The following is a 13,832-nucleotide window of genomic DNA, read 5'->3' as shown; positions in this document are numbered from 1 at the left end:
AATCATTAATACTTTCAACATATTATGATTAAAACAATATTTTGGAACTGTTGGGCTAAGTCAAATATATTATTACAATTAATTTCAGCTCTTTCTCCCTTCCTTCCTCCCTTCCCCTCCTCCCTTCCCCTCCTCCCTTTCCCTTTTCCTTTTCTTTCTTCTTTTTCTTTCTTTTGCCTCACTATCTCCCAAGCTGGAAGGCAGTGGCACAATCACAGCTCACTGCAGCCAGGAACTCCTGGGCTCAAGTGATCTTCTTCCCTCAGGCTCCTAAGCAGCTAGGACTATAGGCATGCCCACCATCTGTCTTTTTTTTTTTTTTTTTTTTTTTAATTCAGTCCCCGTAGAGACTGCCAAAAATTGCCAATGCTGACTGTATTTCAAGTCATCATGGCAGGGTATTGGGAAAAGTTTTCAATTAGTAATAATCGCACCTTGGATATATCTCATTGGCTGTGATACTGCCACTTTTTTTTTTTTCCTTGAGATGGAGTCTCCCTCTGTCACCCAGGCTGGAGTGCAAACACCACACCCGGCTAATTTTTTTGTATTTTTAGTAGAGATGGGGTTTCACCGTGTTGGTCAGCCTGGACTCGAACTCCTGACCTCATGATCTGCTTGCTGAAGCCTCCCAAAGTGCTGGGATTATAGGCATAAGCCACCATACCCGGCTATATTTTTTTTGGAGGTGGAGGTCTCATTGTATTGCCCAAGGTGGCCACAAACTCCTGGCCTCAAGCAGTCCTCCCACCTCAGCCTCCTTAATAGCTGGGACTACAGGCATGAGCCACCACATACCAGCTCTTAACTTTTATTGTTTTAATGTGCCTAGTAGAACATTTTCAATTACATATTTGGTTTGTGGAGGCTGGGAACATTCTTGATCTGGATAATGGAGTGTGTGTGTGTGTGTGTGTGTGTGTGTGTGTGTGTGTGGTGAAATTCATCAAACTGTATTCTTAAGCTTTCTGTACTTTACTGCTGTATGTTAATAAAAGTCAGTTTAAAAATTAAACAATACAGGCTGGGTGCAGTGGCTCACACCTGTAATCCCATCACTTCGGGAAGCCAAGGTGGGTGGAACATTTGAGGTCAGGATTTCAAGACCAGCCTGGCCAACATGGTGAAACCCTATCTCTACCAAAAATACAAAATTAGCCAGGTGTGGTGGCAGTTGCCTGTAATCCCAACTGCTGAGGGGGCTGAGGCAGGAGAATCGCTTGAACCGAGGAGGTGGAGGTTGCCGTAAGCCGAGAATGCACCATTGCAACTCCAGCCTGGACAAAAAGAGTGAAACTCCCTCTCAAAAAAAAACAAACAAAACACACACACACACACACACACAATAAAGCAACAACAACAACAAAAAACAAGAAACTCTGGCTGGTATAAACATGGAATGAAATTTACTGGCTTGGGAACTAAAAAGTCCAAAAGGAAATCAGGCTCCAGCCAGGGTATGGTTGGGACCTGGGTCCTTTTCTCTGTGATTCTCTGGGCATTCCCTCCATGGGTCACTGAATCGTCAGGCTGAACTTCCTCCCATGAGCAAAATGGCTGCAGGAACCCCTGGCCTCACATGTACATCCCACCCCATCGAGAAAGAGAATTTCTTGCCCCCCAAACGCTCAAAGAAAAATACTAGATTTCACCTAACCAATCATTTAGCCCAGGGGAATCTCACATGCTCACTCGTGCAACCCTGAAATGTGCTAGTGAGCAGCACACAGTCGCTACTAAAAGAAACCTGATTAGGCTGGGTGAGGTGGTTCATGCCTGTAATCCCAGTACTTTGGGAGGTCGAGGTGGGGGGATCACAAGATCAGGAGTTTGAGACCAGCCTGACCAATGTGGTGAAACCCCATCTCTACTAAAAATACAAAAATTAGCCAGGCGTGGTAGTGTGTGCCTGTAATCCCAGCTACTCAGGAGGCTGAGGCAGGAGAATCACTTGAACCCGGGAGGTGGAGGTTGCAGTGAGCCAAGGTTGAAACACTGCACTCCAGCCTGGGTGACAGAGCAACACGCCATCTCAAAAAAAAAAAAAAAAAAAAAAAAAAGAACCCTGATTAGGCTTAAGCAGCTAAGGCCCCATCCTACACAAATCTCAAGGCTGCCATGTACTGGGGAGATGTGAATGGGTTCTTTGAAGCTGACACCAGCCGTGTCTGCTAGATAACCCCACCATTGCAAGTCACAACCTAGACCAGGGCTCAGCAAACTTTATCTGTAAAGGACTAAATAGTAAATAATTAGGCTTCACATGCCTCCTAAGAGTTGTTTTGTTGAATTTTGTTTTACATCCTTTAAAAATATAAAAACTGGCTGGGCACGGTGGCTCACGCCTGTCATCCCAACACTTTGGGAGGCCGAGGCAGGTGGATCACGAGGTCAGGAGTTTGAGACCAGCCTGGCTACGATGGTGAAAGTCCATCTCTACTAAAAATTAAAAAAAAATTAGCCGGGCATGGTGGCACATGCCTGTAGTCCCAGCTACTCGGGAGGCTGAGGCAGAAGAATCGCCTGAACCCAGGAGGTGGAGGTTGCAGTGAGCCAAGATCGCGCCACTGCACTCCAGCCTGGGTGACAGAGTAAGACTCTGTCTCAAAAAAAAAAAAAAAAAAAAAAAAAAAAAATATATATATATATATATATATATATATATATATATATAGACACACACCATTCTTAACTCATGGTCCTTACAAAAACAGGTCAAGGGCTAGATTTGGACCAAAGATGATAGTTTGCTAACCACTGATCTGGATCATTATGATACTTGTGATGTCTACATTGACCTTGTTAACTTGTTTCCCCTGCTTATAATAAAAGCTCTTTGAGACCAGGAACCAGGTCTGTCTTATCCACCACTGTCTTCTCCACACCTAAAACAGTGCTGGCACTTTGGAAGGCCTACACAGGAGAATCACTTGAGCTCAGGAGGTCGAGACCAGTCTGGGCAACATAACAAGACCTCATCTCTAAAAAAAATATAAAAAATTAGTCAGATGTGGTAGTGTGTGCCTGCAGTCCAAGCTATTCAGGAGGCCGAGGTGGGAGGATCACTTGATCCTATGATTGAGGCTGCAGTGAGCCATAATCATGCCACCGAACTCTAGCACGGTTGACAGAGCAAGATCCTGTCTCAAGAAAAACAAAAACAAAAAAACAATGCCAGGCAGATAGTAGATGTACAGTAAATATTCACTGGATGAACGATTATGAAAACTTTACTCCAGAGCATGTCAGGACCCAGTGTCTAGCTCTGACCTGGGTTCCTCTGTCCTCTCTGTCTGTGGGACACAGCTACCCCCATACTGACCTATGCAGGTACGGACAGGGCGGCTGCTGGTCCACACAGTGTCTTTGTGCAAATCAGAAAAAGGTCACTCCCGCTGGCTGCTGTAGCTCAGCACCCAGGACCACGGTGAGCAGGTGAGGGCTGAATTTCAGCCCTGCCTCTTCCCCCTTGGAGGGCGTTCTTGGGTGGGACACCTTCCCAGTTGTGTGCCCTGGCTCTGGGATAGAGCGCTGAGTTGGAGTTCTAAGACCTCCCCTGCTTTTATTGTTCCCACACCTCTCTGAAAAATGTTGCTGCTAGCACTCTGCCTACAGCTTTTACCCTTTTCTCTCACCAACTCCCAATCCCTTCTCTTTCCAGTTCTTTTCAGCACAATGACTGTGATTTGCATATATTGAACTGAAATTCTCGGTTTGTGCTTGGAAGCTTATCCAAGCAGACTAGAATGTGACATAAGGGAGACAAGCTTGGGCAGCACAGCAAGACCTCATCTCTACCAAAAACATAAAAAATTGATCAGATGGAGGGGGATTGCGGTTGGAGAGGGATTTCTGTCCTGTGTGCTTACTATACTTGAAGAAAGACCATGGGAAACTCGAAAAAGCAGCAGCCAAAATTGTCAAGGAAATAGTGAAGTTGCCATAAAAATACAGTCATGTGTTAAGGGTTCTTCCATCTGGAAAGATAAAGGCTAAGGAGGAACATCTGTTTAATCATGGATGTTATGGTTAGGGTGGTCTTGAACTCATTCACCAAATCCTGAAAGAGAACTGGGGAGAGGTGGGGACTCTGCTTAAAGCTTGAGAGTTATGTTTAGGAATAATCAAATAAAATGTTCCTTCACTTCATGGGCGGTAGGATCATGCAACTCATTATCCCAAGCAGGAGTCAAACTGGAAATAAAAAGTCTTGGGGGACTTAGCCATTGACAGACCTCTAATGACTTATAGAGGGGAACAGACCCCTAATGACTGATGGAGGCCTTGGGATACAGGCAATGCTCTTTGAAGTTGCTGACTAGGAGCATGACTGGTTGTCAACAGTGCGTCCCTGCATGCCCGTCTCAGAGACAGTGTTCTGAGCTGGGCGAGACGAGGAGCAAAGGCTGCCACCCACAATCCATGGCAAAAAAACTTCCAGATTGCCAGGGGTTGTGGGTGGCAGCCTTGGCTCCTCATCTTGCCCAGCTCAGAACTGGAGGACAGGGTGGAGGCCTCATACAAGAGTGATTGACTTTCCCAACTCAGTCTTCCTTAGACCAGCTACCATTTATTGCTGGGACTTTGAGGGTCATCAAAACAATGAAATGGTGTTTGTGAACGTTTTGCCTGAATGCCTACTCTATCCATAGGGACCTCGCCTGTTGTCATCGTGAGAGCTGACATTTAGTGATGATGATTACAAACTACGTGCTGTTATACATACTTATTTGATGTTGACAGCAGTCCTGTAAAGTAGGTGCTATTATTTCAGCATCCTGTTTGATAAATGGGGAAACTGAGGCACAGAGAAGTAGCTCTTTCATAGTCTAACAGGCAATAAATGATACAGAACTCAAACGAAGGCCGGAAGCCTCTGGAGTACATAATGAACTATCTCTCCGTTAGCCTGGGGTTACCGCCACTCCTATGGTGCTACCAGAGAGGACACCACTCCCCTCCAGCCATTCAGTTACCAGGAAGGAGTGCAGACCCATTGTGGCCATATCCACTTTTTCAAGAAAAGCCATAAAGATCAACACTGGGCGGACGGAACAAATCTAGCTAAATGCAGACTGAGGTTGCCCAGCTCTGATGGTTGCTGTACTCACACCACCCTGCAGTGGCACATCTTACAGGCAGGCTGCTGTTGTCCATGTCCATGGAAAACATGAGTTGCCAGATGTGGGCTCAGAGCAGCAGGGAGCCTGGCTGGACACATATGGTGCAAAGGCTGCCGCGCTGGGGTGCCTGTGTCTAGAAGTTGGTCTCCTGCCTTTCAGCAGTGCTTAGTGATCTCTCTGGGCCTCTGGCCGGTCCAGGATTCTCTGATTGTCATCGTAGAGAGCAACAGCAAAGGCTCAAAGGTGTGGAGAGATGTTTGATGTCCGGTAAGATGGGCTCTGTGGCATACAACTGGATTGTCCCAGCTGGTGCATAAACCACACAATATGTGCAGAACCCAAGGCTATACCTGCAATTTGGTTTGTGCTGAGAAACTGGCAGTGCAAGAGGCCTGTGACGTCCCGTGGAGACTTCACTGAGGCTGTGCACTGCACCTCAACCACGCAGGCAGGGCTGGGGGCTTTTTCTAGTTTGCACAAAGGTGCTATCTGTGAGCTAAGCTGCACGTCGCTGGTGTGCGTCCACCCAGAGGAGGGACCTTCCAATTCACATCAAGTCTCCTTGCGTCCCCGGGGGCCCCGAAGCAGTGTGAGGTGCCTCTGACCTTCCCTCGCACCCCCAGTGCTTTCTATTTATATCTTCCCATCTTTTCTACTATTGAGAGTGCAGGTGGCATTTAGGGGGACTCAGGAATGCCAGAATTCTGCCCTGGCTCTTCCACTCCTTCCTTCCTGTGGGGTTCCTGGGGATTGGCTCGCACCGAGGATAAAGGCAAGGCTCGGAACTCCAGGATCTAGAGGCCCTCCCTTCCCTGGCCATGCTGGGCCCGACCCGCCCGTGCTCATGTGGGGAAGATGAGGGAAGCCAGCAGGACAGGCTTCAAGAGGACCCTGGTTCAGATCCTTGTTCTGTCCCCAGAGCTGGAGGAGCCAGGGAGAAGAGTATGATCCACCCACCCCTGAGAACAGGACGTGGGAGGGAAGGCCACTCCTTGGCACAGACCTTATCACACAGGGTCCCCGCCCCTTTTTACAGGTGGCTGAAGCACAGTCCCGGATCCTGACCGAAGCTGTTGGCGGCAGCTCCCTGGAGGGAAGCCAGCCGAGGTGCGGGCTTCTTCCCCGCTACGGGAACATGGTCTCATTCATCTTCACCGCTTCCCTATTTACAGATGGGGAAACTCAACTGCGTGCTAAACAAAGATGAGGAATTGGGTCAAGGTCATGCAGCTAGTAAGCCGAGCTGGGCTTTGACACTGTGGCTGGCTCTGCAGCCACTGCCCAGGTTCCTCTTTGGGACAGGACTGGTGACTGCTCACCGCCAGTGTCTTTCCAGGAATAGCCCTGCCTGTAAGGGGCTGCCTGGCCCAAGGGTGGCTCCTTCCTTGTGGGGCAGCCCGAATTCAACTCAGCTCTGTAGGGGTGAGGTGTAGGGAGTAGGGTGCAAACACCCAGCCCCTTACCTCCGCTCAGGACAACCCTGAAGAGCTTTGTCACTCCTCATGGGATGGAGGCCGGGCTTTGGCGGCAAGTGCACCACATTTCACCTTCTCCCTCGGCCCAGCCCTGCTTTCCTCCCTCTTACAGCCGCTGTGCTGACCACACGCCCAGACCATTTCTGCAGGCGTCTTACCTATGCCATCTGCATTCCCCGTCCTTAGGAAATGCTGCCTCCCCTCCTTCCTAGGACCTGGGACAAATAAACCAAAAATCCAAAAAGTAGAGGGCGAGGCAACCCAGAGCTTAACAACAGCAGGAAGTCACCGTCACCCTGGGCTGGAGGGACAGAAGGAGGGGTCCAGCTTCCCTGCACCCCGGGACCACCCAGCAAAGCCAGAGCTGTAGTGGGTCTGTCAAGAGGGGAAATGCAACCCGTGACGGAAACACTCCTGAAGTTGGGGGTCCAAAGTGACACCCCAGCTTCTCTCTCCCTTTTGGCTAGACGTTTCTGATAGACTACCTAACAACACAAGGTGTTCATACCAAGGTTTTAATACGCACATATTTGGGTAATATTAAAGATTTTGTCAGCTTGGGGTCTACAATAGTTTTTTCTTTTGAAAGGTAAACGTTGCTGCAGGAGGATCTATCAGAGGTGCAGCCCAAAGCACCGTCCACTCCCTTGCAGCCGCCACAGCCTGAAAGTCAGATTCCTTCGGGATTGGGGATGGGGCGCTGAAAACAGCCCTTAGGGCCAGAGGGTGTTGGAGCACAGGAAGAGGTCCTGGAAGTTTCCTTGTTCACTCCTCATTTTGTGAAGTGGCCTTCCCGCTCCACGTCCTGAGGGGAAACCCCAGACCCAGACAGCTCCAAGCCTGGTAAACCCCTTTTATGGAGGATGAACTGTGGAGTTTTGGGGAACCATCACTACTGGGGAATGGAGTCACCCAGGGCTTTTAGATCTCAGCCTAGATGAGGGTTTGTGTGTGCATGTGTGTGTTTGGTATGTGTATGTGCATGACACGTGGGTACATACATGTGTGACATATGTGCACATGCGTATGGCATGTGTGTGCCTGTGGGTGTGCACGTATGTACATGTATGGTGTGCATGCATGTGTGTGGGTGTGTACATGCGTGCGCATGTATGTAGATGTGTGCGTGTGTGCGTGTGTGCAGTCTCCACCCTGAAAGTTTACATCTTTTGAATTTCTTTCTTTCTTTTTTGAGACAGACTCTCAGTCTGTCGCCCAGGCTGGGCTGGAGTGCAGTGGCACAATATCAGCTGACTGCAACCTCCGCCTCCTGGGTTCAAGCAATTCTCCTGCCTCAGCCTCCCAAGTAGCTGGGATTACAGGTGCCTGCCACCACACTGGGCTAATTTTTTATATTTTTGGCAGAGACGGGGTTTCACCATGTTGGCCAGGCTGGTCTCGAACTCCTGACTTCAAGTGTTCCACCCACCTCGGCCTCTGTCCCAAAGTCCTGGGATTACAAACTGAGATACACCTGGCCCCATCTTTTGAATTTGGAGTGGCTGCTGGTATTGATGACAGAATGTGAATACACTTGATTTGTATTCATATGGAGGGGAAAGTGCCTCTGACCTGTCCCCATGGAAGGGAAATAAGATTGGCCTGGAGACACTTAGCTGGTGGCGGAGATACCATGATCACAAAAATGCTTTTCCCAGGGCAAGGCTCATCCATTGCACTCTAGATGGGCTGACCCTTGCAATTTCCCCAAACGTAGGAACTCGACTGCCTAATTTGTGGTAGCAGGGGACTGTGTGTGTGCTTTCCCCTAGTCATGAAGGAAAAGAAAAAAGAGACTGCGCTGGAGCTGAGGACAGAAGCCCAACCCAGCCCCTGGCTCCAGTGAGTCCAGGCCCAGCCCTGGAGACAGCCCTTATCAGCTGCCATCCCAGCTTCCTGTTTTCAGTGGGCTGGGCACCCGGGCTAAAGGAACATCTGCTTCTGTTTATTCTTCCCCTTTATCTTAATGGGTTCCCCACGATGGCTCCCTGGGACACCTCTCACCACTGCTCTGAGTACTCAGGTAGGTGCTCCCTGCCCCACCTACGACCCAGGGACAGAAGGAGGAAGGCTGGACAGGCCAGAGACTTGGTGCCCTGGGATTAAGTCTAGTTACTAAACAGGTCTTAAAACCGGACCCTAAAGTCAATGTGGAGAAGGGAAAAAAGAATAAAAGGCAAAAGACTCTCCTCCTAAGAGTGAAAGCAGGAAACGGGCAGGTTGCTGGGGGTAACCTTAGCTGCTAAGAGAAATATAATTGCTTTTCCATTTCTGTTACACCTAGGCTAATAACCACAACTGGAAATTCTTGTTAGGAGGAGGAAGTTTTCTCTCATTAAGAGATAATAGAAAGTTATTCACCCTTGAACCTAGAACAGTCAACTTCATACTGAAAGAGCTTGACTCAGCTAGGGCCTTGGCCAGCCTGCACCTCTGCGTGGACTAGAAAAAGAGGCTCCTTTGTCCATGCAGTCACAGTCGCCAACTTGGCAAATGTCCCCCATCCCTATCCCGTTCCCTAGCACCCTATGACAAAGACAACCTGGCATCGTTACATAATCAAAGCAGTATTCTCTCCTTCCCTGCTAACACTTTCATTACCCTGGACAGCTTAAGCCCTCAAGGGACGGTCCCAGAAGCACAGAAAAGACTTGTAGATGAGAAGCTGGAAGGGCTTTTAACATTCTCTTGGTCCAAAGTCCCTGCTTCAATTCACTTCATGATAAGGCTTCTGGTTGAGTTGTAAGAAAGCTATTCTGGGCTAATCAAGATCATTCTAAACTATGATTATTGACAATTTAGAATTAATGAGAAAGGAAAGATCGAAACTCTGTCTCAAAAACAAAAACAAAAGAAGTCAGTCGCTGTGGCTCCCTCACCTGTAATCCTAGCACTTTGGGAGGTTGAGGCGGGCGGGCTGATCACCTGAGGTCAGGAGTTCAAGAACAACCTGGCTAACATGGCGAAACCTTGTCTCTACTAAAAATACAAAAATTAGCTGGGAGTAGTGATACATGTCTGTAATCCTAACTACTCAGGAGGCTGAGGCAGGAGAACCACTTGAACACAGGACGCTGGAGGTTACAGTGAGCCAAGATCTTGCCACTCCACTCCAGCCTGGGTGACAGAGCGAGACTCTGTCTCAAAAAAAAAAAAAGAATTAATGAGAAAGTTTCCAGATTTTACTCAAGGATTTCTTTCCCTAAATTTTGCTTAATACCTCTTATCTTAAAGCATGATTTTCGTTTTTAAAAATGTAGGTATTATCGGTCGGGCTCTGTGACTCACACCTGTAATCCCAGCACTTGGGGAGGCCAAGGCAGGTGGATCATGAGGTCAGGAGATCGAGGCCATCCTGGCCAACATGCTGAAACCCCGTCTCTACTAAAAATACAAAACATTAGCCCGGTGTGGTGGCGCGTGTCTGTAGTCTCAGCTACTCGGGAGGCTGAGGAGGCGAATCACTTGAACTCAGGAGACAGGTTGCAGTGAGCCGAGATTGCACCATTGCATTCCAGCCTCGGGGACAGAGTAAGACTCCGTCTCAAAAAAAAAAAAAAAAAGGTAGATATGATCAACTACAGTGCTGTTTAAGGAGTTTTCTTCTTTTGTAACCAAATTGTCAATAGATCATGGTGGTTCCGAGCTTGGGCTCTGGCATCAGAATGAGTAGAGTTCCAATTACTAGCGCCTACTCTTGCCAGCTGAGAGGACCCGGGTAGTTTACTTAACTTCCCCACGCCCTGATTTCCTCATCTGTAAAATAAGGATAAGTAACATCTACTGTAAATAATTAACACGTGAATTAAATGAGGATGTATGAAAATATGTGGCCCAGTGCCCCGCACTTAATCAACATTAGCTACTATTAAGCTAATTTTAAATGGGTAAGGAATGTGATACCAGTATTCTTTTTTTTTTTTTTTTTTTTTTTTTGAGACAGAGTCTTGCTCTGTCACCCCAGGCTGGAATGCAGTGGCCCAATTGCAGCTCATGCAACCTCCATGGGTTCAAGCGATTCTCATGCCTCAGTCTCCCGATTAGCTAGGACTACAGGCACCACTACCTCACCTGGATAATTTTTGTATTTTTTTTTTTTAGTAGCAATGGGATTTCATCATGTTGGCCAGGCTGGTGGAATGTGATACCATTATTCTAGGTCATTGAGAGGATGACCACGTCTTGTGCCCCATGGAGAAATGGTAGGTCCCCAGTCTGGGGCAGGGAAAGTGAGCCTGGGACATGAAATTGTGCCAGAAGACAAAGAAGTGTCCAAGACAGCAACCAGCTTAAAGGCAATTTTACTGGCCAAATTTGGGTCGAGCTGAACATCAAAATAAATGGTCACTATAGTTGATAACACAATTTTTTGAAATCTCTAATAATATTCAAAATGAGGACTAAAGGAAGGGAAATACCAGCTAATAAAACTGAAAGGAACAATAGAATTGGAAATCACTCTTTGGCAACCTCCGATTAAATAAAGATTATTGATGAAACCCCTGGACAAAAGATTATTGAAGAGCAAGATATTCACATTGGGCTGAAGTATTACCTGCAGATAACTTGCAAATTACCAAGGGGAAAATTTCCTTTTACAATGGAGAGAGCTGGTGGTCACCACCTTATCCAAGTGATCAAACTCAGCCAGGCACAGTGGCTCATCCCTGTGATCCCACCACTTTAGGAGACTGAGGCAGGAGGGTTGCTTGAGGCCAGGAGTTCGAGGCCAGCCTTGGCAACATAGTGAGACTCTGTCTCTACCAAAAAATAAAAAACTAGCCAGGCCTGAGTGGCACTTATCTGTGGTCCCAGCTACTAGGGAGGTTGAGGTGGGAGGATTGCTGGAGCCCAGGAGTTCAAGGCTGCCGTGAGCTATGATCACGCCACTGCACTCCATCTAGGCAACAGCAAAAGACCCTGTCTCCAAAAATAAAAATAAAACTAACAACAACTAAGCATTGCTAATAGTGCAGCTATTACGCACTTACGCGCCTTCTCATGTGATGTAATCTGAAATACTCAGTACTACCACTTATGAATTATTCCTGCCAGATGTGATACACATGAATCTCATCAAGCCTCATGACTTAGTGATGACAGAGGAACAAGTTAAATCACACCAAAAGGAACTGAAAAGACAAATGCACAGTGTGGAATGTACTGTAAGACAACTAACCCGTGACAAAGCTCTCTCCCTGACCATGCTTTACAGGCTCCTCCGAGCCCTCTTTTCAACCAGGCCTGGACCTTGGCCCCATCTTATCTTGGAAGTCATCCCTGCACCCTTTGTATCTGATCAAGTACCTCACCCTGCTCCCTTGAGGTCTAAGCCCTTAGCCTGTCTTTGCAAGCATTACCTATGTTTAATGTTTCCCGTTAGTCGTCTCCTGTCCACTGACCCCTCCTCCTTCTCTCTGGCTGTAAATCCCCACTTGTCCTTGTACAGGTAGTGCTCGATTTACGACCACAGTCGGGACCGCGGAACGGTCGTAACACGATTTGTCATAAGTTGAGTAGGCTATATGTACAGTTGAAATGGTGCACGCGGAGATGGTAGTGCTGCCAGAAGCTGGTCCGCACTGTCGTACGCCCAGCTGGGCAACGTTTGCGCTGCCAGATGCGGAGCAGTCGTGGCTAGCCATTGTGGTCGTAAAGTCAAATGGTCGTAAGTTGCATAGGTCGTTAAGTCGATCAATACCTGTACTTGGGGCTGAGCCAGATTGCACTTCCCTATCCCAGCACCCCTATTGCAGTAGTCTTGAATAAAGTCTTTCCATTTGAGAATAAGTTTTTCTTTAAAACCTGGACACATCAAGAAGTCATTTTTTAAAATGAGTTATTTTAGAATAAAAGAAATTAGAGAGACATAATAATCAAATGCATGTAAGATACTTTGATTGGATCCTGGACCAAAAAAGGAAAAAAATCTATAAAAGATATTTTGAGGGGCCAGGTATGGTGGCTCATGCCTGTAATCCCAGCACTTTGGGATCACGAGGCCAGGAGTTCAAGACCAGCCTGGCCAACATGGTAAAACCCCATCTCTTCTAAAAGTGCAAAAATTAGCCCGGTGTGGTGGTATGTGCCTGTAATCCCAGCTACTCTGGAGGCTGAGGAAAGAGAATTGCTTGAACCTAGAAGGTAGAGGTTGCAATGAGCTAAGATCACACCATTGCACTCCAGCCTGGGCGACAGACTGAGACTCCATCTCAAAGAAAAAAAAAAGATATTTTGAGAACAATTGGATATATTTGATTATGGATTAGATATCATAAAGTTGTTTCTTTTCTTAGGTGTGCTAATGATATTCGTTATGGGGAGAATACCCCAAGTCCCACTAAATGCCCATCTGTTTTCAGGGGCTGTGTTAGTTTCCTAAGGCTGTGGTAATAAATTGCCACAAGCGGTAGTTTGCAACACAGAAATTACTTCTCTCACAGTTCAAGTCCAAAATCAAGGTGTTGGTGGGGCCATGCTCTGTGTGAAGGCTCTGGAGAGGAGTCTTCCTTCCTCTTCCAGATTCTGGTAGTTACTGGCAATCCTTGGCGTTCCTTGGTTTGTGACAACATAAACTTCTATCTCTGTCTCCTCAGTCAGGTAGCCTTCTTCCCTGTGTGTCTCTTGAGCTCTTCAAATCTCTCTGTCCCTTATAAGGACAGCAGGTGTTGGATGTAGGACCTACTCTAATGCAGTATGACTTCATCTCGAGTACCTCTGCAAAGACCCCCTGTACCAATAAGGTCACATTCAAGGTACCAGGGGCTAGAATGTCAACGTTTCTTTTATTTGGGACACAGTGTAACCCACGACATGAATGATGTGTCATGATGTCTGAAATGTACCTTCAAAGGTCTCAATAAGAAATTCTATAGATGCAAAGGAGGAGGAGATAAGGAGAGGAGGGGGAAAAAACTCAATGTAGTAAAATGTTAATTGTGGAATCTTTTGGAAGGTATAAGACTGGCTATTGTATTCTTTCAACTTTTCCGTAAGTTTGAATATTTTCACAATAAAAGGTTGAAGGGAAAACATAGATTCCTGGTAATTCCCCCATCCACAGCCCTGTTCTGTTTCCATATTTCTGGAGCAAGGCTCAAGAATATGTATTTTTAACAAGCATTACTGTTTTTTCCCCCCGAGATCGAGTCTTGCTCTGTCACCCAGGCTGGAGTGCAGTCGCGCAATCTCAGCTCACTGCAACCTCTGCCTCCTGGGTTCAAGCGATTGTCCT

The 13,832-nt window shown here is 47.2% G+C and overlaps 2 non-coding genes across 2 annotated transcripts; one reads left to right on the top strand and one right to left on the bottom strand.

The window, feature by feature from the left end:
* Positions 1–338: 338 nt before the first annotated feature.
* Positions 339–479, bottom strand: LOC120365562 (U4 spliceosomal RNA). Its single transcript, XR_005580466.1, has one exon. It is a non-coding gene; the product is annotated as a U4 spliceosomal RNA (small nuclear RNA).
* Positions 480–8,206: 7,727 nt separating this feature from the next.
* Positions 8,207–8,369, top strand: LOC120365530 (U1 spliceosomal RNA). Its single transcript, XR_005580449.1, has one exon. It is a non-coding gene; the product is annotated as a U1 spliceosomal RNA (small nuclear RNA).
* The last annotated feature ends 5,463 nt before the right edge of the window (positions 8,370–13,832 follow it).

This window comes from Saimiri boliviensis, chromosome 10 (genome assembly GCF_048565385.1).
Source record: "Saimiri boliviensis isolate mSaiBol1 chromosome 10, mSaiBol1.pri, whole genome shotgun sequence".
Classification (NCBI taxonomy): domain Eukaryota; kingdom Metazoa; phylum Chordata; class Mammalia; order Primates; family Cebidae; genus Saimiri; species Saimiri boliviensis.
This window is presented reverse-complemented; position numbering and strand designations above follow the sequence as displayed.